Here is a 26,175-nt window from a genome sequence, read left to right as displayed (position 1 = left end):
GAGTCATCGAAGGTTCTAGATTAATCCCTGATGCCCGCGTGTCTTCCAGAAAGTTCTAGACAATTCGCGTCAGTCATGCAATCAGATAACATAAGCGTCGGTGAAAACAGGCAATGGAAAGAAGCATCGATAACGTTCTAGAAACTTCCGATACAGGCGCGGCCTGTGCCGAGCGATAACGTTTAACATTTGTTAGCCGGTGGAAAGCGGCCACCGGTGAAAGATAAACATGTATACGTGTCAATACCCTCCCCTTAAAAAGCATCGTCCCGATGCTACAAACAAATGTGAAAGCGAAAACAAAACCACGCGTAATAAAGAAAGAGAAAAAAAAATAAAGTAACAAAGTACCTAAGTTCGTCAGCGGGCGTAGAAAGGCTTAAGACGCACCACATGGATGACTTCGGGTCGTGCGCGGCGCCGCTGTGATTGCGAAATGCCGTCTGGCACGACCTCGTAGTCCAGTGCGCCAATACGTCGGATGATCTTATATGGTCCGAAATAGCGACGTAAGAGTTTTTCGCTAAGTCCTCGTCGGCGTATCGGAGTCCAGACCCAAACACGGTCTCCGGGCTGGTACTCGACGTAGCGTCGTCGAAGATTGTAGTGTCGGCTGTCGGTCCTCTGCTGGTTCTTGATGCGCAGGCGGGCGAGCTGTCGACCTTCTTCAGCACGCTGCAAATAGGTGGCAACGTCTAGATTTTCCTCATCGGTGACGTCCGGTAGCATGGCGTCAAGCGTCGTTGCCGGGTTCCTTCCGTAGACCAGGTTGAACGGCGCCATGTGCGTCGTTTCTTGCACGGCCGTGTTGTATGCGAAGGTCACGTACGGAAGGATGGCATCCCACGTCTTGTGTTCGACGTCGACGTACATTGCCAGCATGTCGGCGATGGTCTTATTTAGGCGCTCGGTGAGGCCATTCGTCTGCGGGTGGTAGGCGGTGGTCCGGCGATGGCTTGTCTGGCTGTATCGCAGGATGGCTTGAGTTAGTTCTGCCGTAAAGGCCGTGCCTCTGTCGGTGATGAGGACTTCTGGAGCACCGTGACGCAGGAGAATGTTCTCAACGAAGAATCGGGCTACCTCGGCGGCACTGCCTTTGGGCAAGGCTTTTGTTTCAGCGTAGCGGGTGAGGTAGTCCGTAGCTACGACGATCCATTTATTCCCGGACGTCGACGTCGGAAAAGGCCCAAGTAAGTCCATCCCGATCTGCTGGAATGGTCGGCGAGGTGGTTCGATCGGCTGTAGAAGTCCGGCTGGCCTTGTCGGCGGTGTTTTGCGTCGCTGACAGTCTCGGCATGTCCTTACGTAATGGGCGACGTCGGCAGAGAGGCGAGGCCAGTAGTATTTTTCTTGTATCCTCGCGAGCGTGCGGGAAAAACCGAGGTGTCCAGCCGTTGGGTCGTCATGGAGAGCTTGCAGAACCTCTGGACGCAACGCTGAGGGCACCACGAGGAGGTAGTTGGCTCGGAGAGGCGAAAAGTTCTTCTTTAGGAGAATGTCGTTTTGCAAGAAAAACGACGCCAATCCTCGCCTGAACACCTTCGGCACAGTGACGGTCTTGCCTTCTAGGTAGTCTACAAGGCTCCTTAGTTCCGGGTCGGCTCGCTGTTGTTCAGCGAATTCGTCGGCACTGATGGGTCCCAAGAAAGTGTCGTCATCCTGGTCGTCCTGTGGCGGCGGTTCGACGGGGGCGCGAGACAAGCAGTCGGCGTCAGAATGCTTTCGGCCGGACTTGTAGACGACGGTGATGTCGAATGCTTGAAGTCTCAGACTCCATCGTGCGAGGCGACCTGAAGGATCCTTCAAGTTAGCTAGCCAACACAAGGCGTGGTGGTCGCTTACAACTTTGAAGGGCCTGCCATAGAGGTAGGGGCGAAACTTTGATGTAGCCCAGATGATGGCGAGGCACTCCTTTTCTGTTGTGGAATAATTTGATTCCGCCTTCGATAGCGACCGGCTAGCGTAACTTACAACCCTTTCTATTCCGTCAGTCCTCTGCACAAGCACGGCGCCGAGTCCTACGCTGCTTGCGTCGGTGTGGACTTCGGTATCGGCGTTTTCGTCGAAATGCGCAAGAATGGGCGGCGATTGCAGGCGTCGCTTCAGTTCTTCAAATGCTTCGATTTGCGGCGTCTCCCACTTGAACTCGACGTCGGCCTTCGTGAGGTATGTCAGTGGCTCGGCGATGCGTGAAAAGTCCTTGACGAAGCGCCTGTAATAGGCGCACAGGCCAAGAAATCTACGCACTGCCTTCTTGTCGGCGGGCGGAGGAAAGTCAGTGATGGCCGCCGTTTTCTGTGGGTCAGGGCACACTCCAGACTTGTTGATGACATGGCCCAAAAACAAGAGCTCCTCGTATGCGAAGCGGCACTTTTCTGGCTTCAACGTGAGTCCGGAGGTCTTGATAGCTTGAAGAACTGTTTCAAGGCGCCGGAGGTGTTCCTCGAAGCTTGAGGCAAACACAACGACGTCGTCCAAATAGACGAGGCAAGTCTGCCACTTCAAGCCTGCCAGTACTGTATCCATGACCCGTTGGAAAGTTGCAGGTGCCGAACAAAGACCAAACGGCATGACCTTGAACTCGAACAGTCCGTCTGGTGTTATAAAGGCAGTCTTCTCCCGGTCTCTCTCGTCGACTTCGATTTGCCAGTAGCCGGTTTTGAGGTCCATCGACGAAAAATACTTTGCGTTGTAGAGTCGATCCAAGGCGTCGTCAATCCGTGGGAGAGGGTATACGTCCTTCTTCGTGATCTTGTTGAGGCGACGATAATCGACGCAGAAACGTAGGGTTCCATCCTTCTTCTTCACTAACACCACGGGGGACGCCCACGGACTCTTGGACGGCTGGACGATGTCGTCGCGTAGCATTTCGTCGACTTGTTGCCTTATGGCCTCGCGTTCGCGCGCCGAAACTCGGTACGGGCTCTGACGGAGTGGGCGGACATATTCGTCGGTTATGATGCGGTGCTTGGCGACCGGGGTTTGTCGAACTTTTGACGACGACGAGAAGCAGTCCTTGTATTGCAGGAGCAGAGCTTTTAGCTGCTCTTTCTTGTGCCAAGGAAGGTTCTGATTGATGTCGAAAGTTGGTTCGAGTACTACAGTCTTCGTTGCAGGTGCACTAGAATCCGTGAAGGCAAAAGCACTGCCGGCTTGTACTATTTCGTCGATGTAGGCGACCGTTGTGCCTTTGTTAATGTGCTTGTATTCGTCGCTGAAGTTCGTGAGCATCACTCTTGCTTTCCCTTCACGTAGCTTAGCTATGCCTCTAGCGACGCAAATTTCACGATCGAGCAGTAAGTGATGATCGCCCTCGATGACGCCCTCCATATCTGCAGGCACTTCGGCACCGACGAAAATCATTACACTGGAGCGAGGCGGAACGGTGACTTGTTCTTCTAGCACATTCAAGGCATGGTAACTGATGTCTGTATCCGGTGGTATCGCGTTGTGCGTTGAAAGCGTTATTGACTTGGACCTTAAATCGATGACTGCACCATGTTGGTTTAGAAAGTCCATGCCTAGGATGACGTCCCTGGAGCAGTGCTGCATGATTACGAAGCTCGCCGGGTAAGTGCGATTGTTAACCGTGACTCGCGCTGTGCAGATTCCAGCCGGCGTTATTAGGTGGCCTCCCGCTGTCCGGATATCAGGTCCTTGCCAGGCCGTCCTCACCTTCTTCAACTTGGCGGCGAACGGGCCACTGAAGACGGAATAGTCAGCTCCAGTGTCGACGAGAGCGGTGACGCTATGACCATCGATTACCACGTCTAAGTCGGTAGACCGTCGTCTGGCGTTGCGGTTAAGTCGTGGCGTCGGATCACGGCTACGTCGGCTTGCTTCGCTGCTGCTACGTCGCGTCGGTAGGTCTTCTTTCGGCGGCGAAGTGTTGTCGTCAAGGCTCTTGCTAGGCGGTGTGCTGGTACCTCGTTGTGATGATGCGTGAGTTGTCGTCGTCGGTGGCGGCGGAGGATCTTCGGTATTGCGTCGTACAGCAACCGCACCTCCATCGGTTGCTGCCTTTAGTTTCCCGGATAGGGGCTCACGGACCGGCCCCGCGCTGGGCCAGTGTATGGTCGGCACTGCGGCGACAGGTAGCGTCCTGGTGACGGCGAGCGTGAGGGTCGTCGTGGCTGCCACTGGGCTCCGGCGAGGTAGTCAGCGATGTCGCGTGGTCGCTCGCCAAGCTGTGGACATGGCGCGTTGACGGCGAACCCTCGTAGGCCCATCTCGCGGTATGGGCATCGGCGGTAGACATGGCCGACTTCCCCGCAGTGATAGCAGAGCGGGCGGTGGTCGGGGGCGCGCCAAATGTCCGTCTTCCGCTGGTAGCTGCGCTGGGCGACGGGCGGGCGTGCTGGCGGCGGTGGCGGTGGACGACGGAACTGCGGCGTTACGGGGCCCTGGCGCGAGCGCGGAGGGGGGCCTTGACGACGGGCGACGGCGGCGTAGGTCATCGCTTGCGGCTGTAGTTGAGGCGATGCCGGAACTTCTGGCACTTCCAGAGATCGCTGAACCTCTTCTTTAACTATGTCGGTGATTGAAGTCACCTGAGGCTGCGACCTTGGGAATAATTTCTGTAGTTCTTCCCGTACAACAGCTCTGATCGTCTCGTGCAGGTCGTCGGCGCCTAGAGCTTGAGCTTCGGCGTAGTTTGTCAGCGCACGGCGGTTGTATTGTCTGGCTCGCATTTCAAGCGTCTTCTCGATCGTTGTCGCCTCCGAAACAAATTCTGCCACAGTCTTGGGCGGGTTGCGCATCAATCCAGTGAATAGATGCTCTTTGACGCCCCGCATCAAGAACCTAACTTTCTTTTCTTCAGACATGTCGGGGTCGGCGTGGCGGAAGAGGCGAGTCATCTCCTCCGTGAAGATCGCGATGTTCTCGTTCGGCAATTGAACTCTGGTTTCCAGGAGAACTTCAGCCCTTTCTTTTCGTACGACACTCGTGAAGGTCCTCACGAAGTTCTCGCGAAATAGGTCCCAAGTCACCAGGGTGGTCTCCCTGTTCTCAAACCATGTCCGAGCAGCGTCATCCAACGAAAAATAGACATGGCGCAGCTTGTCATCGTCGCTCCATTTGTTGAATGTCGCGGTCCTCTCGTACGTCTCCAGCCATGTTTCAGGGTCTTCAGCTGATGATCCACGGAAGGTCGGTGGCTCCCGAGGTTGCTGCAGCAGGATGGGGGACGCTGGGGCTGCCATTGAGGTCGTTGACTTGGCCTTGATCGCTGTGGTCTTCTCGGGAAGAAGTCCGTATTCTGGCAAAAGACCTTGCTGCCTACGGCTAGCTCGCTGGTCCTTGGCGACGTTGGTCTCGTCCTCCGGTTTCGGGCTTGGGTCGCGGCTTTGCGGGGGCGTCCGCTGCATGGACACAAAAGCACCTCCACCAGATGTCACGTAGTAGTGACGCTGAAGAAAACAGTCGTAAAACTGTGTACAACGAAACTGGTTGTTTATTGGGCGAACCTGTGCCCACAAAAGGAAGGTACACTCAAAGCACAACGATAGCGGCGAACACAGTCGGCGATCGTCGAAAATCTGATCAGCGGCGAAACGCGTCGGCTTTTATACCTGAGTCATCGAAGGTTCTAGATTAATCCCTGATGCCCGCGTGTCTTCCAGAAAGTTCTAGACAATTCGCGTCAGTCATGCAATCAGATAACATAAGCGTCGGTGAAAACAGGCAATGGAAAGAAGCATCGATAACGTTCTAGAAACTTCCGATACAGGCGCGGCCTGTGCCGAGCGATAACGTTTAACATTTGTTAGCCGGTGGAAAGCGGCCACCGGTGAAAGATAAACATGTATACGTGTCAATATGGACACTTCAACCGGATTTCTGCCGTCGGCGTGGCCGTCGTCGTCGCCGTCGCCGTCAGGTTCCCTATAGATAAAATCTTTGCCGCGCGCCGTATGCCCGAGCGGAAGCGTGCGGGGACGCGCGCTATGACGGAGAGCGAACGCACTCAATCTCCCACGCGCAAGCAAGGAAGCGGGAAGCCAGCGCCGGAGGGAGCGCCGGGGGGGGGGGGGGCACTTCTACTCTGCCAGCAACCGCGCTCGTCGCTCCGCCCGCATCGTCGCTTATCTCCACACGGCTCTGACCCTTATGCGCCATGCATTCGCCGCTCAGTTTCCGTTGATGCGATAGACCGCACGTACCTTCGCCCGCTGCTTGCTGCCAGCGTTTTGACAGTCGTTGTCTGCAATCATTCAGTGTGATATATTCATGTTTGTTTGTGCGCGCTCACACCACGCTTGTTCATTCAGTTAGTAATAGTCGGGCCACATTTTCCAACGCACGCTACACATGCAATGCTGCCCGGATCGGCAGTGCAGCGCTACAGGCGTGTCCCTTCGCACGCGCTGCCCACGGGAAGCGCTTCTCATGAACACCACCGTTTCACAGGCGCCTTCTCGTGGTCATCGAGTCTCTCTTCATGTCTGTCTACTTACAGCGCAGCACACCTGCTTACTTAATCAGCTCATGTTTACTACAATTCATATTGCTACCAAAGCCGCTCACCTTACTTCGTATGGCATTGCTGTGTTGCTATCGCATTCATTGCTTCGCCCTTAGGGCGAAACTGTGAACTTTTTTTATTTTAATTAGTAATGAAATGATACCTCTGGTTTAAGTCTGACGTCACTGATGACGTCACTTCTGGTCTTGGACTTTCACGGGAACGTCTACTGATGCGGTGGGTATCTAAAGTGTACAATTTTGTGCTTTGGTGTATGGCAATTATACTTTCCTTAATTGTTTCTCATTAGCTATTTACTGTACTAAACCTGTGGTCTGATGTCATATCTATCACCAAGCATAAGTAGAACCATCCATATCTACCTGTTTTTATTTTTCTGTGGTTTATTTTTATTTCGTCCCACCTCTGTGACAAAGCGAAAGCCGCTCCCTAACCGGAAATTGCTACGCAAGAAACAAAGAGTGTCACTCGGTGCTCGTGATACTAAAGTAAAGATAAAAAATCTACCGTATCCACCCTGTTCCAATGCTTGACACTCATACATTGTTCATCTTTTATTGCGATAGCAATTATATGGACACTCAAAAGCAGATTTCTGCCGTCGCCGTCGCCGTCGCCGTCGCCGTGAGGTTCCGTATGACGTCATTTGGAGATGAAATCGTCGCCGCGCGCCGAACGCTGTATGTGCGAGTGAAAGGGCGCGAGGGGCGCGTCTTTCACGGGGAGTGAACGCACGGCGGAGAACTAACGCGCGTTCTGCGCCGTGCTCGCTTAAGGGCTGCAGAATTAGGCGTCTCGTTTCTCCTTTACAATCACCATATATGTAGAGCAAACGCGCCTTCTTCAGACGCGCGAGAGGCCGTGGGGGAGGGGGAAGGAAGGAACGCGACGTTTAGCTGCGGCACCAAGTGCCTATTTATATGAGAGGCTCCAGCAACAGTCACCAACGCCACACGCATTTTGAGCTAACGCGGGCAAAACGCCGATGGCGTCGACAACACTTCTGCGTGTTGTTGCTACCAAAGCCGCTCACCTTACTTCGTATGACATTGTTGTGTTGCTATCGCATTCATTGCTTCGCCCTTAGGGCGAAACTGTGACATTTTTTATTGCGATAGCAATTATATGGACACTTCAACCGGATTTCTGCCGTTGTCGTCGCCGTCGCCGTCGTCGTCGCCGTGACCGTGAGGTTCCCTATAGATGAAATCTTCGCCGCGCGCCGTATTCCCGAGCGGAAGCGTGCGGGGACGCGCGCTATCACGGATAGCGAACGCACTCAATCTCCCATGCGCAAGCAAGGAAGCGGGAAGCCAGCGCCGGAGGGAGCGGAGGGGGGGGGGGGGGCGCACTTCATCTCTGCCAACAACCGCGCTCGTCGCTCGCTCGCACCGTCGCTTATCTCCACACGGCTCTGACCTTTATGCGCCGTGCATTCGCCGCTCAGTTTCCGTTGAAGCGATAGACCGCACGTACCTTCGCCTGTTGGTGCGGCGTATGCGCTTGCTGCCAGCGTTTTGACAGTCGTTGTCTGCAGTCATTCAGTGTGATCTATTCATGTTTGTTTGTGCGCGCTCACACCACGCTTGTTCAATCAGTTAGTAATAGTCGGGCCACATTTTCCAACGCACGCTACACATGCAATGCTGCCGGGGTCGGCAGTGCAGCGCTACAGGTGTGTCCCTTCGCACGCGCTGCCCACGGGAAGCGCTTCTCATCAACAGCACCGTTTCACACGCGCCTTCTCGTGGTCATCGAGTCTCTCTTCATGTCGGTCTACTTACGCCGCAGCACACCTGCTTACTTAATCAGCTCATGTTTACTACAATTCATATTGCTACCAAAGCCGCTCACCTTACTTCGTATGACATTGCTGTGTTGCTATCGCATTCATTGCTTCGCCCTTAGGGCGAAACTGTGACGTATCCACCCTGTTCCAATGCTTGACACTCATACATTGTTCATCTTTTTCAGGTAACTGTGTTTCACCGGCTAACCACTGTTTCACCAGCTAACCACCCTTTACTATATCAGATTTTGACGACCAACGTCTGTGCTCGGCGCTAACGTTGTTCTCTGAGCATTGCTCGTTTTTTATGGCAGAAGAGCGTCCAATCAACGGCTTTGGCAGTGTATTATTCCTCACGCGTCTAGACAACGTGACAATATAATAGCACACCTGTGATACCGTTCGCCGTTTTATTGCGGTAGCAATTATATGGACACTTCAAGCTTAATTCTGCCGTCGCCGTCGCCGTGAGGTTCCGTATAAAGTCCAAGGGCGATAAAATCATCGCCGCGCGCCGTCCGTGCGAGTGAAAGCGCGCGTGGGACGCACGCTATCACGGAGAGCGAACTCACGGCGGAGAGCAAACGCGACTTCCGACGCGCGAACGGCCGTGGGGGTATGGGAGGGAGGGAGGGAGGGGGGCGACGCTGTGCTGCGGCACCAAATGCGTATCTTGCAACCGGGCGCAAGGGGAACTGGCGACTCAGTCTCACACGCGGAAGAAGGAAAGCGGAAAGGCAGCGCGGGAGGGAGGGGGGGGGGCAGCTTCTACTCTGCCAGCAACTGCGCTTGTACTTTGCCCGGCTACGGCGGTCGCCCGCACCGTATATTCTAACTGATCTCCGCACGGCTCTGACCTTCGTATGCACTGTGCATTCGCCGCTCAGTTTCCGTTGAAGAGATAGACCGCACTAACCTTCGCTCGCTGTGGCGGCTGCGCTTGCTGCCAGCGTTTTGACAGTGGTTATGTGCCGTCATCGAGTGTGATCTATTCACATTTGCTTGTGCGCGCTGACACCACGCTTGTTAATTCAGTTAGTAAGCGAATGTGTCCAAGTTTATGCAGCCGATAAAACTACTATCCCTACTCCGAATAGCTCTCCACTAATTTGCTATCGCAATTGATGCTTCGCCTTTCGAGCGAAACTGCGAAATTTTTTGATAAAAACCAGTAGTGGCCAAAGCAACAAAATGAAGGTGGCTCACGGATTACCGTTTTCAGGCTCTTCACTAACCACGTAGACCATTACTGCTCTTGAAGTTCGTACGTACGCCAACGAAGCAAGATTTGGGGAACTGCCTCTTGGTATCAGGTATAATGGGCGGTTTTACATTACACTTGCTGATAAAGTGAGCGATGTTTGAGCAAGTGTGTCAGCAATACAGGTGTTAACGGCAACCTAGAAAGGCTCTGTATGCCTTTTGTTTTCTGTGTCGTCTTCCAACATTGGACCGACATAACAATTGCGCATGAGCCAGGGCTGGTGTACGTGCGCAGATGGCAAATTTCGGGGCGTATCGATATAACGAGTCCCGCGCTTCGCTACTATGAATAATCTAAAACACATACCTCTGTGCAGCGCGTTTTATTTCGATAGAAATTATATGAACACTCCAAGCGCATTTATGCCGTCGCCGTGGTCGTGGGTGTGGACTATCCTGTGTGGTTCCGTATAAATTCCAAATACGGTAACATCAACGCAGCGCGCCGTACGCTGTACGTGCGAGTGAAAGCTTGCGAGGGTCAGCCAAAAATTGCGGCTCAATCTTGCAGGCGCGAGGGAGAGGTGTGGGGCGGACAGGCGATTTTTTTTGTCGCGCGCAAGGCGCGGGGGGGGGGGGACGACACAGGGGGGGGGGGAGGCGTTCTACTCTGGCGGCTGCTGCTTACGGTGCGGCCGCGCGGGCGGCGTATCTTGAAAGCCATCTGAGACGTGGAAAAAGTGCGTGCCTGCGCGGGCCTCATCTTTAAAGCGATCTGCGATGTGGACAAAGTGCACCTAGTGCCGGTAGCTTCGTATGCGCTATGCTTTGGACGTTCGCATTCAAGCGAGAGACGGCATGTAGATCAATTCACTCGCTGCTGCAGCCGCGCATCCTCACTCCAGCGTTTTTACAGCGAGTTTCCGCGGTCATCGAGCGAGATGTGTTCATGTTTGCTTGTGCGCACGTGACACCATGATTGTTTATTTCGTTAATAAGCGAATGTTTGCAAGTTTATAGGCCGATAAAACCAATATCCTTACTTCTTACAGCTGTCTGCTAATTTGCTATCGCAATCGCTTCGCCTTTCAGGTGAAACTGTGACATTTTTTCTGGTCTTTTCCTTTGTTATAAGCGTTTTCATTTGTGCTCTAAGAATAAGTATTTCTTTTAAGGTACCTCATTGCACCCGATTTCCAGCCAATCGCTGTTGTGGGTACCTGCCATAAATGTGAATCATCACCATCATTATCATAATTTTGGCACCAGAGCCCCATTGGACAACATAGGGCTCTTTTTTAGGTGCAAGAAAACAATTACCGGGCTTTTTTTTTCTTTTTTTAGATTAACCGTGACAACAAATGCCAGGATAAATAGGTGGAATTTGGTAACGTGTCTAGTTACACAGAGTGGGTAAATAATTTTTTCTAAAAACACTATTTGTGCACCAGTATTTGCGTGACATTGACAAGCAAATACACTTGTTTATGGCCCATTTTGCTTATGAAGAACATAAGATTACATATTCAACGGCAATATTTCGCATTACTGATACCTATGGGCTGTGTGTAATTGATAGTTGTTATCCTCTTAGCCCATTGAACACAGTTACTATCATATAAAACGAAGCTAAACAAATTTACAGAAACTGTTCTGTTATTCCTAAGACGACTTGAAGGCGAAAGTCAAAGTAACGATGCATTATTCAGCCAGTTTAAGTTGCCACTAAGTCATCAACTTTATTCGCTTTGTCATACCTCTTGATTCGCTTTTACTCCTCTTAATTCACTTATCATCCTTCTTAATTCGCTCTAATTCCAATTCATTTGCGCCGTCCTGCTTCTTATTTCAGTTTGATTATTTATTTATTTATTTATTTATTTATTTTATTTAATACATACTGTGGACACTAAGTCCATGCAGGCTGGGTAAAATACAATATTAGAACACAAGTAAAACAATGTCAACACAACAAAATGCTGCAACAATACGGCAATAATGCTGATACGAAAAGTAAGCAATCGTGATACAAGTTTTATAAAGGCAATTCATTCCAGTCATTAATGGTGCGTGGAAAGAAAGAGTATTTAAATAGGTTGGTTAGGGCAGAATAGGGGGTTAGAGCACTTTGGTGATGTTGGCGAGTAGGTCTTGTTACTAGCGGACTTACATACAATGCCGGGTCGAGTGCCAATTTGGTATTAAGTAACTGAGAAAGAAAGTCAAGCCGTAATTTTTTTCGACGCGATTCAAGTGTAGGAATATTATTAGACCTCATTAGTTCAGTTGGCGAGTCAAATGTGGAAAATTTGTTGTAAACAAACCGGATAGGCTGTCTTTGAATTCGTTCAAGTTTCTTTGTTACATTGAGTGTAGGGATCCCAGATAATACAGGCGTACTCGAGCTTCGGTCGAATTAAATAGTAATAAGCGAGCAGTTTAACAGAGGATGGAGCGTGTTTAAGCTTGTATTTGGGAAAGCACAGTTTACAGAAAGCAGAGAAAGACATATTTTGCACGTGAAGGTTCCAGGGCAGGTTGCTGCAAAGGGTGACACCTAAATATTTATAGTTAGAAACCTGTTTAAATAATTAGTGATTATCCTAATTATTAATTCGTATTTATCCTAATTCTCTCCGTAATCCACATTAGTTCGCTTTGATTACTTGCAATTCACTTTGATTCCTCTTAATTCAGCTTGATTTCACTTAAGTCGCATTGATTTATCTTGATTTAGTTTGATTCCTCTTAAATCGCTTTGTCCTCCATCCTTATTCGCTTTGATACTTATTAATTTGCTTTAATTACACTTAATTCATTTTTATTCCTCTTGACTACCTTTGTCATCCTTCTTAATTCGCTTTGTCATCCCTCTCAATTTGCTTAGTCATCCACTTAATTCGCTTTATCATCCATGTTAATTCGCTTTATCATCCTGAGCCATTGATGACGATACTTTTTGCACCATTCGTGTAGTCGACGCGTTTTCGCTCAAGGACGTTGAAGGTCGACTGAACTATGAGACATATAAGGCTTTCGCCTTAAGAACAGTTCATTTTTAAGCAAAATGTAGTGTATTACAATTTTCAGTTACGGAGGGCAGCTAGGCCCAAATAAATATTCAAGTGCAATATGCATGCAGGCGTTTCTCCATTAAAAAATGGGGGTTTTACCAGGGTCCTTCGATACTTTAGAAAAGTATTGAAGTACCCTGGTTTTACTTGCCAAAACCATGTTTTAGTTATGACGCAGGCCACACTGGAGGGCTCCGGGTTAATTTTGACCGACACGGAATTCTTTAACCTGCCTCCAATGCAAGGTACGTACATCAGCGATTTTGCATTCCGTCGCCATCGGAACGCGGCCGCCGCGGCTGGGATCGAACTCGCGACCTCTAGCTTAGCAGCGCAACGCCATAGCCACATGTCGTAGCATAGCAGCGTCGTCGTAGAACATAGGCCAGGGCCGGTATTTTGGAGTGATGCGTTATGCTCTATTCTATACTAGTCTTATTATCCACCGCTCACGGCCGGCTGATCCCGTTGATAACGTGAGCGGACCGTCGCTCTGACCGCTGACCAAGCGCGAGAAGCGCGAAAAGGCATTAGCATCGCTACAAAAGACCAGCCTAGTGCGCCCATATACCAGGAATCGAAAGCTCAATGAGGCCACCCAGCGCGGCTTTCGTGACTGCCACATGGCGACTCGCATCAACACCGTGGCCAGAAGAGCGCCATTAGTATCATCCCTCGTCCTTTTAGCTCTATAGGAGTGCCGATTCTTGAGCGTAAGCTCTAACAATTTTTACAGACCTAAAGCTGTTGTCCCATGTATACATCCTTATCTTTACAGTTATACAAAAAAGTCGCAGTTTTGCCCGAAAGGCGAAGCATCGAGTGCGATAGCAGAGAGAGAGAGAGTTAAATGAGATGCGAAAGGCAGGGAGGTTAACCGCAAGTTAACTATCCAGTTTGCTACCCTACACTCGGGAAGGGGGAAGGGCAGACAGAAAGATAAAGAAAACTGCACACACTTAGAGAGGGAGATTAAAAAAGTGTCACAGTTTCGCCCTAAGGGCGAAGCAATGAATGCGATAGCAACACAGCAATGTCATACGAAGTAAGGTGAGCGGCTTTGGTAGCAATATGAATTGTAGTAAACATGAGCTGATTAAGTAAGCAGGTGTGCTGCGGCGTAAGTAGACCGACATGAAGAGAGACTCGATGACCACGAGAAGGCGTGTGCGAAACGGTGGTGTTGATGAGAAGCGCTTCCCGTGGGCAGCGCGTGCGAAGGGACACACCTGTAGCGCTGCACTGCCGATCCGGGCAGCATTGCATGTGTAGCGTGCGTTGGAAAATGTGGCCCGACTATTACTAACTGAATGAACAAGCGTGGTGTGAGCGCGCACAAACAAACAGGAATAGATCACACTGAACGACTGCAGACAACGACTGTCAAAACGCTGGCAGCGAGCGTATATACGCCGCAACGGGCGAAGGTACGTGCGGTCTATCACTTCAACGGAAACTGAGCGGCGAATACACGGCGCATAAAAGTCAGAGCCGTGTGGAGATAAGAGACGGTGCGGACGAGCGACGAGCGTGGTTGTTGGCAGCCTAGAAGTGCGCCTCCCCCCCCCCCCCCCCGCACTCCCTCCGGCGCTGGCTTCCCGCTTCCTTGCTTGCGCGTGGGTGATTGAGTGCGTTCGCTCTCCGTGAAGCGCGTGCGCGCACGCTTCCGCTCGGGCATACGGCACGCGGCGAAGATTTTATCTATAGGCAACCTCACGGCGACGACGACGACGACGGCAGAAATCCGGTAGAAGTGTCCATATAATTGCTATCGCAATAAAACAAAGAAACACACACGCACACGCACACGCACACACACACACGCACACGCACACACACACACACACACACACACACACACACACACACACACACACACACACACACACACACACACACACACACACACACACACACACACACACAGGAGCTCAGGAGCGTCACAGTCGTTCAAACAGGTCGCTTGACCGGAGGAACTTCAGTAACGCCCTCGTCGCCTTCTGCTGCGAAGACCGTATCAGCCGGCATTCTAAAATCGTCTGCTCAGAAAGCGGCCGGTCGTCGAGGCGCGCCAACTCCGTTACGAGAGACTGTCTCTGGGAACTGTAGCGGGGACATTGACACAGGATATGTTGGACTGTTTCCTCGCTGCCGCAAGTATCGCAGGCAGCATTGTCAGCCATTCCGATGCGACAAGCAAAAGCATTCGTAAAGGATACTCCAAGCCACCGTCGGCAGAGAGCAGTTATCTCGATTCGAGGAAGTCCAGATGAAATGCGTAGGCGGAGGGATGGGTCCAGGCGGTGCAGTCGAGTACGTTGGAAACCAGGTGTGTTCCACATGGCTCGTGTGGAATCACGCGCGATTATGCGAAGCTTTGTTGCTGCATCGGCTCTTGATAGCGGGATGGGTTCCTTCACAGCATTTTCGTGAGCCCTCCTCGCAGCTTCATCGGCCTGTTCATTGCCCATGATGCCGCAGTGGCCTGGGAGCCACTGAAAAGTGATGTCATGTCCTTTTTCTGCTAGTTGGTGACAAAGGTACCTTATTTCCAGCACAAGTTGGTCTTTTCCACGACGTAGAGCGGATAGCAGACAATGCAGGGCGGCCTTCGAATCTGTAAATATGCTCCATCTTCGTGGTAAGTCTTCGTGAATCATGTGAAGTGCGCAGCGAAGTGCAGCAAGCTCTGCCGCAGTGGACGTTGTCCGGTGATAAGTTTGAAACTGAAGGGTCACAGCTTTTACGGGGAAGATCACAGCCCCTGTACATCCGTCAAGAGTTGTCGAGCCATCAGTGTAAATGTGGAAATGGTCCTTGTATGTCTCGTGCAGCATGAGGAGAGATAGCAGCTTGAGAGCTGGGGACGAGAGTCCTGCTTTCGTTCGAATCCCTGGTACTGAGAGTCGAACTTGTGGACGAGCCAAACACCAAGGAGGTGATAGCAGTCTCTCGGCAGGCGTATAATCTCAAGGGAGGCAGTCACGGTACGCCGATATCGCCTGGCAAAAGGAGGCATTGGGTCGGTCATTCGACAGAGTGGCGAAGTTATGGAAAGGGGAGCGGGCAATGTGCCTGATGTGTGCTCTGAGCACTTCCAATGTCATATGAGTTGTCACGGGGTAATCTTGAGCTATTGCAATTATTTCCGCTGTCGATGTGCATCGTGGCAATGCAAGACAAACTCTTAGTGCCTGCGCCTGACCACTTTCGCAGGTATTGCTCAGTACAGGTAAGCTGTATCTCAGATATACGAGAAACAGTGCCCTGTATAGTTGTAACATTGCGTGTACTGACGCTCCTCACGTTTTCCCTCCAAGAAATCTGAAAACGTGTGAAATGGCCATTAGGCGTTTCTTCAGGTAGGTCACATGGGGACTCCAGCTGAGGTCTCGATCAATGATCACCCCTAAGAATGTATGCGTCCTGGCGTAACAGATGTTTTGCCCATTGAGGGATATGGCGTAAGACGTCATTGACTTCCGCGTAAACGCGACCAGCGCACCCTTGTTCGCTGAGATACGCCGAAATTGATGTCGCAGATTTTTGAAGTCTCGCGCGCACCTGAGGACGTGTTACACCTGACGTCCACACGCAGATGTCATTGGCATACATTGACATATGAACAGCATTTGGTATGCGTTCCACGAGACCGACAAGAACAAGGTTGAATAGCGTGGGGCTCAGAACGCCACCTTGGGGAACACCACGGTATGTGCAGTGTTGAGACGTCGGACCGTACTCGGTCTGCACAAAGAATGACCTCATGTGTAAGTAGTTGCGGGTCCACCGGTACACGCGGCCACCAAGGCCAACCGATTCCAGAGCATCAAGTATGGCATCATGAGCAACATTGTCATAAGCTCCTTTTACGTGCAGAAACATAGCGACCGATAATTGTTTACATCTCTTTTGATGCTGGACGTAAGTGACCAGATCGATGGCATTATTGATGAAGCAGCGGAGACGTCGAAAGCCGGCCATAGCATTTGGATAAACTTGGTAGCGTTCCAGGTACCACTCCAATATGGCAAGGATCATGCGTTCCATCACCTTCCCTACGCAACTTGCCAGCGCGATTGGGCGGTATGACGCGAGCTCTAGTGGTGACTTGCCAGGTTTGAGGAGTGGCACCAGGCGATAGCAAATTAGTAGACAGGTATACGAAGTAAGGATAGTAGTTTTATCGGCGGCAGTATGAAGTTGTAAATATTCGCTTACTAACTAAACAAGCACGGCGTCACGTGCGCACAGGTAAACATGAACACATCTCGCTCGATGACCGCGGGAGCTGGTCAAAATGCTGGAGTGAGAAAGTGTGCCAGCGGCAGCGAGCAAATTCACCTTCGCGCTGCCTCTCGCTTCAACGCGAAGTAAACGTCGAAAGCCCAGCGCATACAAAGCTACCGGCACTCGTCGCATGCCCTTTGTAGCCATCGCAGTTCGCTTCGAAGATGAGGCGGGCGCACACTTCGGCCGCGTCGCAGATCGCTTTCAAGATATCTCCGTGAGCAGCAGCCGCGTAAGCAGAACGGCGACGGCGACGGCAAAAATGCGCTTGGAGTGTCCATATAATTGCTATAGCAAAAAAATTATTGAACGTGACAGTGAACTCAAACTACACGTGCGATGAGAAAAAGTGTAGTCGTAAATAGATTACTTATGCTCACTACCTAGTGCGCAAGAAAATATATGACACGAGAATTTGACAGCGAAAGCTGAGAAACTTATCTAATACACTTTTCGTGCCGTCTGCCACAGCTGCTATAATATTTAGTTCCTACAAAATGTCGCCAAACAGGGATATAACTTCATTTATCCCCACCAGTGATTCGGTCATACGCCTTAAACGTGAGTGTGTTGGCTATCGGACAACCAAGCAACCTTTATACAACCATAAAGGTGTTGAAAGGTTTAGTATCTATATCGACAAAGTGTTCTCTGCGTTAACGGTGCAATTGGCGGGACGTACGTTCCTGCGCTGCTTCTGGAGTACGTGTGGATCCACTCCTTGGCGCTCCTCGCGAGTCTAGAGGCCGCCAGGCTGCGGAAGGCCGAGGGTACGCTGTTGTTGGGAGTCAGCCGGCTCCACAAGTGGCTGTTTTGGTTACGGACGCCTGTGCCTAGCACCGCCTGCAACAGACAGCGCTGGTGTTACGTTGACAGAAATAGGCTGATGACGCTAAAAACGTCTCATGACTTCCCAGAAACTGATATGGTGCGCACTTCAGCGTACGAGAGAAACATATAGATTACAAATATAAACAGAAGCCAGACGATGGAAGAAAGTAGGAACGCGAAAAGCGAAACGAACCAAGCAGGCTTTCTTCAAGGTGGATGGCTTAAACGCTGTGCGCATGCCGCCCTACAGAAAAAAAAAACGAGTTTAAGCCTAAATGCTTCAAGGTAGATTGGCGAGGATGGCAGAAGCAAACCAGTAAGTAAAGGGAATGGAAGATGGTTTCCTTGTTAATATTGAAAAAAAAAACACAGCAGACCTACCGAGTTGGAATATACATACAGATTAGTGTCAATTCCGCTTTGTGTGAGTCCATAATGAGTCCAAACACGAGTTTGTGCTTACCTAATGTCAGCACAAAGTGATGCGGAAGGCTTTGTTCAAACATTGTAGAGAGGTTCATGCAATGCCGCCGCGGATGCGCGAAGGCGAGCTTTCCGGTTCATTTTTTTATTTGCTCTGCTCGGCTGCCGCTGCCGAGGCGATGATGATCAGTCGATGACTTAAAGGCCTCCCCTTTGAAACGGGGCGGGGACAAATGGTCACCTAGCCTGCTTGATTTAATCAGGTATGCTGTGATCCAGCATTTTTGTATACATTTCATTAATCTTTTTTCCCCTGAATATCTCCCTTGTACCTCTAACTATGACTAAGATATCAAATCCAGTCGTATCAATCTCTTCCCTGCTTTTTTTCCCACCATTACTCAAACGTCTCTTGCTTATATCGACTGCTGACCGGTTGATCCTTCCGTCCACTTCAAACCCAAACACTTCTGGAAGGTGTAGGCTGCCTACGGTTCTCACTCGGTGAATCCCTTCGCGTTCCATTAGGATGTGCTGAGTGGTCTCCTGATCTTTTTGATTTGATTTGATTTACTTTATTTGTCTTTTCAAGAAAGAAAGGAGCAGTCACAAAAAGCTACTGCAATGAGTAGCTTGACGGGGTGACAGCCCCCTCAGAATGACAGCAACGGACAGTGTGTACGACAAAAAATAAAAAATGATTAAGATCGGAGAAAATGAAGCACAATACATACACAGGAATAATTATACATGTTGGTAGAAAATTGTTAAACATTAGGATAACAGGAACCTGATGTAAACAGTTTTAGCTATTGTATACATTAAACAAATTATGAAATAAGGCAACACAGAGAAAAAGCGGGAACATTGGAAGCATTGGTGCAAATACACAGTCGAATGAACTCAAGTAATGTTATAGAACATTTATAAGAACAAGTCACGAAGCTCTTGCCATGTTATGTTCGTTAATTCGACACCATTTTTTTGTTGTTACCGGTTCAACAGTGAAGGTAGCTGGTATCGAAGCATCTGTTTTCCATAGTTAGTACGATTTCGTGCTACCTCTCACTGTTCCGGATTACGTGTGTTATATGCAACTGCGTTGATCGTAAGATAGGCTATGTTTTGCAAAGCGTTGTCCTGTTTTTTTGTGCATAATTTGTAGTGGCGGGAAAGCCTGTATTCGTAAAGTGATGGAACCCTTATTATGCGTAATTTCGCATACAATTCAGCTGAATGGGACAAGTAGGACATCTTACAAGTTAATCTAATAATTCGCTATAGCAGTAAAAACAATTTCATAATATTAGCATTTGTGGTTGTGCCCCACACAAGAGCACCATAGTTCAGAGTGGAAGAGAATAGCGCGTTATAAAGAAGTAGATTTGTGTTAACCGGAAACACTGAACAATTTCGCTGCAGGAATCCAATAGTGCGTGAGAGTTTTTTTGACCAGGAAATCAACGTGTGCATCCCATGACATGGTGGCAGAAAAAAGACGCCTAGAGTTTTGAAGGACTCAACGTATTCAAGCGATATACCATTTATAAATAGCGGGTGCATGGGGCACACCTTATGACGCGGATGAAACATCAGAGCTTTCGTTTTTGCGACATTTAAACCCAGGTGGTTTTGTAGGGACCATTCGTGAATTGATTCAAGAGCCATGTTTGCATGATTTACTAAATCAACAGCGGAGCGACCAGAGAAGAAAATGGTCGTGTCGTCAGCGTAGATAATGTACTTTACCGTCTCATCAACGCTGACGATGTCGTTGATGTATAAAAGAAATAAAAATGAGCCCAGTATGCTGCCTTGAGGTACACCTAAATTAATCTGTCTTGAGAAAGATGCGTGCCCGTTAATTTCTACATATTGTGAGCGGTATCGTAGGTACGATGATACTAAGGCATACGCGTGCCTCATCTAGTTCCGAATATTTGCTCCGGTATGTTTTGGTCCTTAGGCAACCGGCTCGAGCCTCAAATAGCAAGGCACGGTCCTTTGTGTTATCGTACAGATTCTACTAATTTCTTTCTTCTGATTCTTGTAATCCTCCATTGTCCTTTTTCATTCCATTATTTGCATCCAATTCACTGTCTCTATTTCTCTCACTTTCCTTCTAATGACTCCTGGTTGTCTATTTACAGTTTCCACTATCCTGTACTTGGGTTACAACTTCCTTGACCTCTTCCTCCATTCTGTGTCCACGCTTGTCATGTACCGATACTTGTGCACTTTAGCCGCCCATTTATTTTCATCCATGTTCCTGAGTCTTCCTTCAAAACTAATTTTGCTATGTGTTTCTGTGACCTCAAAAGAGGTCCAACCCATCTCACCTTGCACTGCCTCATTTTTTGTTTTACCGTGGGCTTCCAAAGCCAACCGGCCTATCGACTTTTGGTTAACTTCCAAGTTCCAGTGTTGCCAGGTTTGGCTATATATAGCCAAATTGGGCTACATAATTTTTTTTTACTGGCGTCGACTTGGGTAATTTGGCTATGTGTTTATATTTGGGCTACCGAAAATCTGCGACATGACTTTGTTTGGGCTACAAGTGGCGCCCTAATCCACGCTCCAGAGGTGGCTCTCATCGAGTAGAAACAAATCTCGAAGGCTATGTTTTAGCTGGCTGCAAGCGCCAAAAGCAATTGCGGAGCCGGAAACACGCCATAGGCGCGAAGTTGCCGAACACTGCACATAGCCGACAAAGAAACGTGTACATCTACGCGACAACATATTTATACCTAAAAATTTGCTCTTTCTTTCACCACAACGACCCGGGGACTGCCGCCGAAACAGCCCGCGGCCGAAACATCGCGCGCGCTCAGGCGCGTTTTGTGCGTACGTATACCCACAGTTATCCAAACCATGGTACACCGAAGGACGGTGTATGTGGCTGCTTTAGGCAAGGAAGCCGGCAGCACTGCTGGGCGTGTGTGCGTGTGCGAAATTCCTCCCTCCTCTCTGCGCCGTTGTCTGAGCTGGTGGCTTTGATCTTTAACGGACTTAAAGTTACACCGCGCTTCACCGTGTGACCATTTGCGCCAGCAACATCGTCTCATCTTCGTGTTATTGGTTTCAGTCATCAAACGCCCGATCCCCGGGCATCGGGGTGAGCCTGGAAGTAGAAGGTACGCATCACACTGCACTATGCTCAGAATGGGAGAGCAATAAAATATGGACAATAGGGTCGGGCGATCGTGGCGCCGACATGAAAGAAGGGACGCACGGGTAGATGACACGCTGCAGGGTCTTCATGATGCCATGGCTTCTGGGTGAAGTATCGCGCCGGGCACAGCTTTCGACCGGCTACACGTTTTGCACGGTAAGCTTTACTGCCATTTTCCTTTTCCCTCGAGATCAATTTTTGTTCCTGCTTACATTGGAGACTAATTTCAGTAGGTTGCACTTAAGATCAGATCCTCCTCTGAGGGGAGACTCCAAAAATGGGGAAGGGGGCCAAGAATGCGAGAAAGTCTAAAAAAGAATGAGAACAAGACCCCGAGCTCAAAGGTTGGTCCTGGTGCTTTTATTCATAGATGGTTTATCATGTTCTTGGCCTGCTAGAGACCTAAGACGGCGGCCAGGTTGATGTGAATGGAAACTATTTAGAGTATGTCCTAGCTAACCCGGGCCAAGCTAACTGAAAAAAAAAAGAGATAACACGACAGGACGAAGAGACAAAGTGTGTCGTGCGCAAACTGGTGTACTTTTCGGTCACCATTACGTACGTAGGTCAGGTTTCTCATGTGAAACACAGCTCGTAGAATTTACCCATGATATTTCCGCTTCCTTAAACTCTGCCGGTCAGGTAGATTGTATTTTTCTAGATTTTCGAAAAGCTTTCGATTTAGTTGCTCACGACCTATTACTGCAGAAGCTTTCACTTTTGAATATTCCTACTACACTCCTAACCTGGATTGAAGCGGTCTGAATTGCGGTCTGAATACCTCATGGAAAGAAAACAGTGCGTAGTTTGTGACGGTATCAGTTCAGTAAGTGTGGGTGTGACCTCTGATGTTCCGCAAGGGTCGCTTCTAGGCCCTTGCTTCTAGACCCTTGCTTTTTTGATATTTATAAACGATCTTAGTGACTACATTTCAAGTACCGTTCGACTTTACGCTGAAGACTGCTGTGTCTACCGCGCCATATCCTCTGAAGCAGATGCAGTTACACTACAGCATGACCTCAACTCCGTGTACTCTTGGTGCCAAAAATGTAATATGGCGCTGAATCTCTCGAAATGTAATCTGGTCCGGTTTACGAAAAAGAAACAATTCCTTCAAGCAGACTACTTCCTTGGTAGCACAGAAATATCTGCTGTCTCAACTTATAAGTACTTAGGAGTCTTTTTTTTCCACTGATTTCTCTTGGAATACACACGTCAACAATATCGCCGCGAAAGCCAGCTGCACATTAAACTTCCTCCGACGTAACTTTAAGGATGCTCCCGTTAAGCTAACGGAAGCTTTATATATTTAAAGTGTTCGTCCTATTACTCGAGTACGCTTGCGCCGCCTGGGAACCGCATACAAAGCTCAATGTTGAAGAACTGGAGCGCGTCCAAAAACGGGCTGCCAGATTCGTATCTGGCGACTATAATTTTCAACAGAGCTCTTCTGGTTTGCGCGACAAGTTGGGATGGCCGTTACTTGAAAACAGGTGAAAATACCTCAGACTCTCTTTCTTTTATAATGTTCTAAACAATAACACTGGCATTCAAAAAGAGAAATACATAAAGGAGCCCAGCTACATTTCCGCCCGCACTGACCACCCACTAAAGGCACGCGAATACAGTTGCCGAATAAACGCATTCAAATACAGCTTTTTTCCACGAACCGTGCACGACTGGAACGGTCTACCTGCGCAAATTGTTACTGCCCCTCCCACAAACTTTATAATGGCGTTACAAAACCACGTGTTAATATAAGTGCAATATTGCTTGTCATTGTATGTTTTATCCCTTTTGTTGATTATTCCCAACGATGTTAGCCGAGATCACTATATTTAGATGTTCTTCTTTTGTGTGTGCGTGACATGCTTGTTCACCTTTGTATATTAGTTTTTGTTTTTGCTTTGTTCTGAAATAGTGCATAAATATTTAGATGCGTTATATGCTGCATCATTTGCCTAACCTATAGTATATGACTCTTGTTATTTATTTCTGATGTTTACCCTAAAATAATGCCCTAGAGGGCACTGTAGGTATTGTATATAAATAAATAAAAAAGTAAGTCGAGAAAATGACATTACTAATTACTTGCGAAATTGTCCAAGATTTCACGTCAGGTTGTGCATCACATTCGAAAGCATCATGCCCAATTGTTTCGAATTCGCTGCGTCTTAAGTTTTCCGCTTTCCAATGATATAGCACAGAGCGCGAACAAGGGTGCGAAATGATCGCGCGAAAGCAGCGTTCCCGACAGGTGTAAAAAAAACTTATTCTCAATGCACTATATGGCGACGGCGATAAAGTGACAAGACAGCGATAAATGTTAGATACTGCTATGAACAAGCATCCGCACGACGCTGTATTGACAGCCATGCGCCTGAGGGTGACCCGTGGCATCCGCGATCACGCCACGGGCGCGAAACGGGCGTATACGTGAAGGTGACGGACGAAGTACTTAGAAGCCTCTATTGAGGGTGCGCCTCATGCGCGCGGGCACTTCGCTTAGTGCGCTTTTTTTTTCTGTCGGAACATCTAAACGCGGAAAAAATAACTAGGTGAGATGTGTAGCGAGCTGGAAACAAGTACACGTGATGCACCGCCATCTTAGGTCTCTAGCATGCCAAGAACATGATAAACCATCTATGAATAAAAGCACCAAGACCCACCTTTGAGCTCGGGGTCTCGCTCCCATTTTTTTTACAGCGTAAGCTGTTATGGGCTCATTCTAATAGCCGTTTCGGTTCCCGTCGCTGTCCGCCACCGCCGCGTAACCGCTATCCCCCGAAATACGAAAAAAATTACCCGGCCTCCGCCGGGATCGAGCGCAGGCCTGTTGCGTGGGAGTCGGATACTTTACCACTGAGCCACGCATGCACTTGCTATCAGCGTCAGAAAAAGGCCCTATCAACGCGCCCTAGGCAGGCGCGCAGGCGCAGACGACCCGAGCCTCCGCCAGTGTGGTGGCGCCATCTAGTTGAGGCGCCTGCAAAAGCCGCGTGCACAGGCACAGACGACGAGATGCGAATCAAACGAGGCGCGCAATAAACGCGATCCCGATGTGAGATGTGCGCCACGTATTCTCGGTACCTCTTCGGTACACGTTATAGCGTCTCCGCGCAAGGCACGAACCGCTGCTGAAGATGCGAATCGTAGAGCTACGTGCGCGGCCACAAACAAGCATAATCGGGCTCAGCAGACTGCTGTGCAGAGATCATTACAAACCGCAGCTCGCTGTCGACGCCGGGTGGATAGTTGAGATCGCTCTCGTGAAAACGAGGCGAAGAGACTGCCGCGAAGACCCTGTTGTGCGTGGTGTCGAAAGTGCTACTCTTAAGCCGCTCCACCAGCTTACGCTATGACTGTGCTGCGTGTGCCGCGCAGGCCTTTGACATTCTTTAGACTTTCTCGCATTCTTGGCCCCCTTCCCCATTTTTGGAGTCTCCTCTCAGAGGAGGATCTGATCTTAAGTGCAACCTACTGAAATTAGTCTCCAATGTAAGCAGGAACAAAAATTTATCTCGAGGGAAAAGGAAAATGGCAGTAAAGCTTACCGTGCGAAACGTGTAGCCGGTCGAAAGCTGTGCCCGGCGCGATACTTCACCCAGAAGCCATGGCATCATGAAGACACTGCAGCGTGTCATCTACCCGTGCGTCCCTTCTTTCATGTCGGCGCCACGATCGCCTGACCCTATTGTCCATATTTTATTGCTCTCCCATTCTGAGCATAGTGCAGTGTGATGCGTACCTTCTACTTCCAGGCTCACACCGATGCCCGGGGATCGGGCGTTTGATGACTGAAACCAATAACACGAAGATGAGACGATGTTGCTGGCGCAAATGGTCACACGGTGAAGCGCGGTGTAACTTTAAGTGCGTTAAAGATCAAAGCCACCAGCTCAGACAACGGCGCAGAGAGGAGGGAGGAATTTCGCACACGCACACACGCCCAGCAGTGCTGCCGGCTTCCTTGCCTAAAGCAGCCACATACACCGTCCTTCGGTGTACCATGGTTTGGATAACTGTGGGTATACGTACGCACAAAACGCGCCTGAGCGCGCGCGATGTTTCGGCCGCGGGCTGTTTCGGCGGCCGTCCCCGGGTCGTTGTGGTGGGAGAAAGAGCAAATTTTTAGGTATAAATATATTGTCGCGTAGATGTACACGTTTCTTTGTCGGCTAGGTGCAGTGTTCGGCAACTTCGCGCCTATGGCGTGTTTCCGGCTCCGCAATTGCTTTTGGCACTTGCAGCCAGCTAAATCATAGCCTTCGAGATTTGTTTCTACTCGATGAGAGCCACCTCTGGAGCGTGGATTAGGGCGCCACTTGTAGCCCAAACAAAGTCATGTCGCAGATTTTCGGTAGCCTAAATATAACCACATAGCCAAATTACCCAAGTCGATGCCAGTAAAAAAAAATTATGTAGCCCAATTTGGCTATATATACCAAACCTGGCAACACTGGTGAGATGGCGTACTGCAAAGTCTGCAAGTGCGCGCCGGCGGCACGGACATTTTGTTACGACGGGTTGTGTAAAAAAAGGATTGCCGTAGTCGAATCTGAAAATGTATATAGAAATAAAACTGCAAATAGAAATGGCTATATTTGCTACACATTTTAAAATTCTTTTTTGTGTTTGGCTACATTTGGGCTACAACTTCTCTAGCTTTGAGCTACGTTGTCTCGTCCGACCTGGCAACATGCACTGCTTCCAATCCCGATAAGATATCCGATTTTAAGCATAGAATGACATTTGCGAACGTTAGCGCTTACCATTACTGCTTTCCAGATTCCACGCACCACCTCATACTTTTTGTGGCTAGACAGTCCTCTGTTTCATTATTCCTGCATTCCACTTCCCCTTTATTTTCAGATTATCTTGGTGGGTGCTTGAGTAAGTTTATCCC

At 49.4% G+C, this 26,175-nt stretch overlaps 1 protein-coding gene across 1 annotated transcript in view; it reads right to left on the bottom strand.

Moving 5' to 3' along the window:
• LOC119465133 (putative phospholipase B-like 2) overlaps positions 1-26,175 on the bottom strand; it is a 71,890-nt gene that overhangs the window by 33,586 nt on the left and 12,129 nt on the right. The window contains exon 2 of the mRNA XM_049655955.1: positions 17,526-17,686. The gene's annotated coding sequence lies outside the window, so the exon portion shown is untranslated. The remainder of the gene's footprint in view (positions 1-17,525; positions 17,687-26,175) is intronic.

This window comes from Dermacentor silvarum, chromosome 9 (assembly GCF_013339745.2).
Source record: "Dermacentor silvarum isolate Dsil-2018 chromosome 9, BIME_Dsil_1.4, whole genome shotgun sequence".
NCBI classification, from domain to species: Eukaryota; Metazoa; Arthropoda; class Arachnida; order Ixodida; family Ixodidae; genus Dermacentor; species Dermacentor silvarum.
The sequence above is the reverse complement of the archived record's forward strand: the minus strand, read 5'-3'. Positions and strand labels throughout refer to the sequence as shown.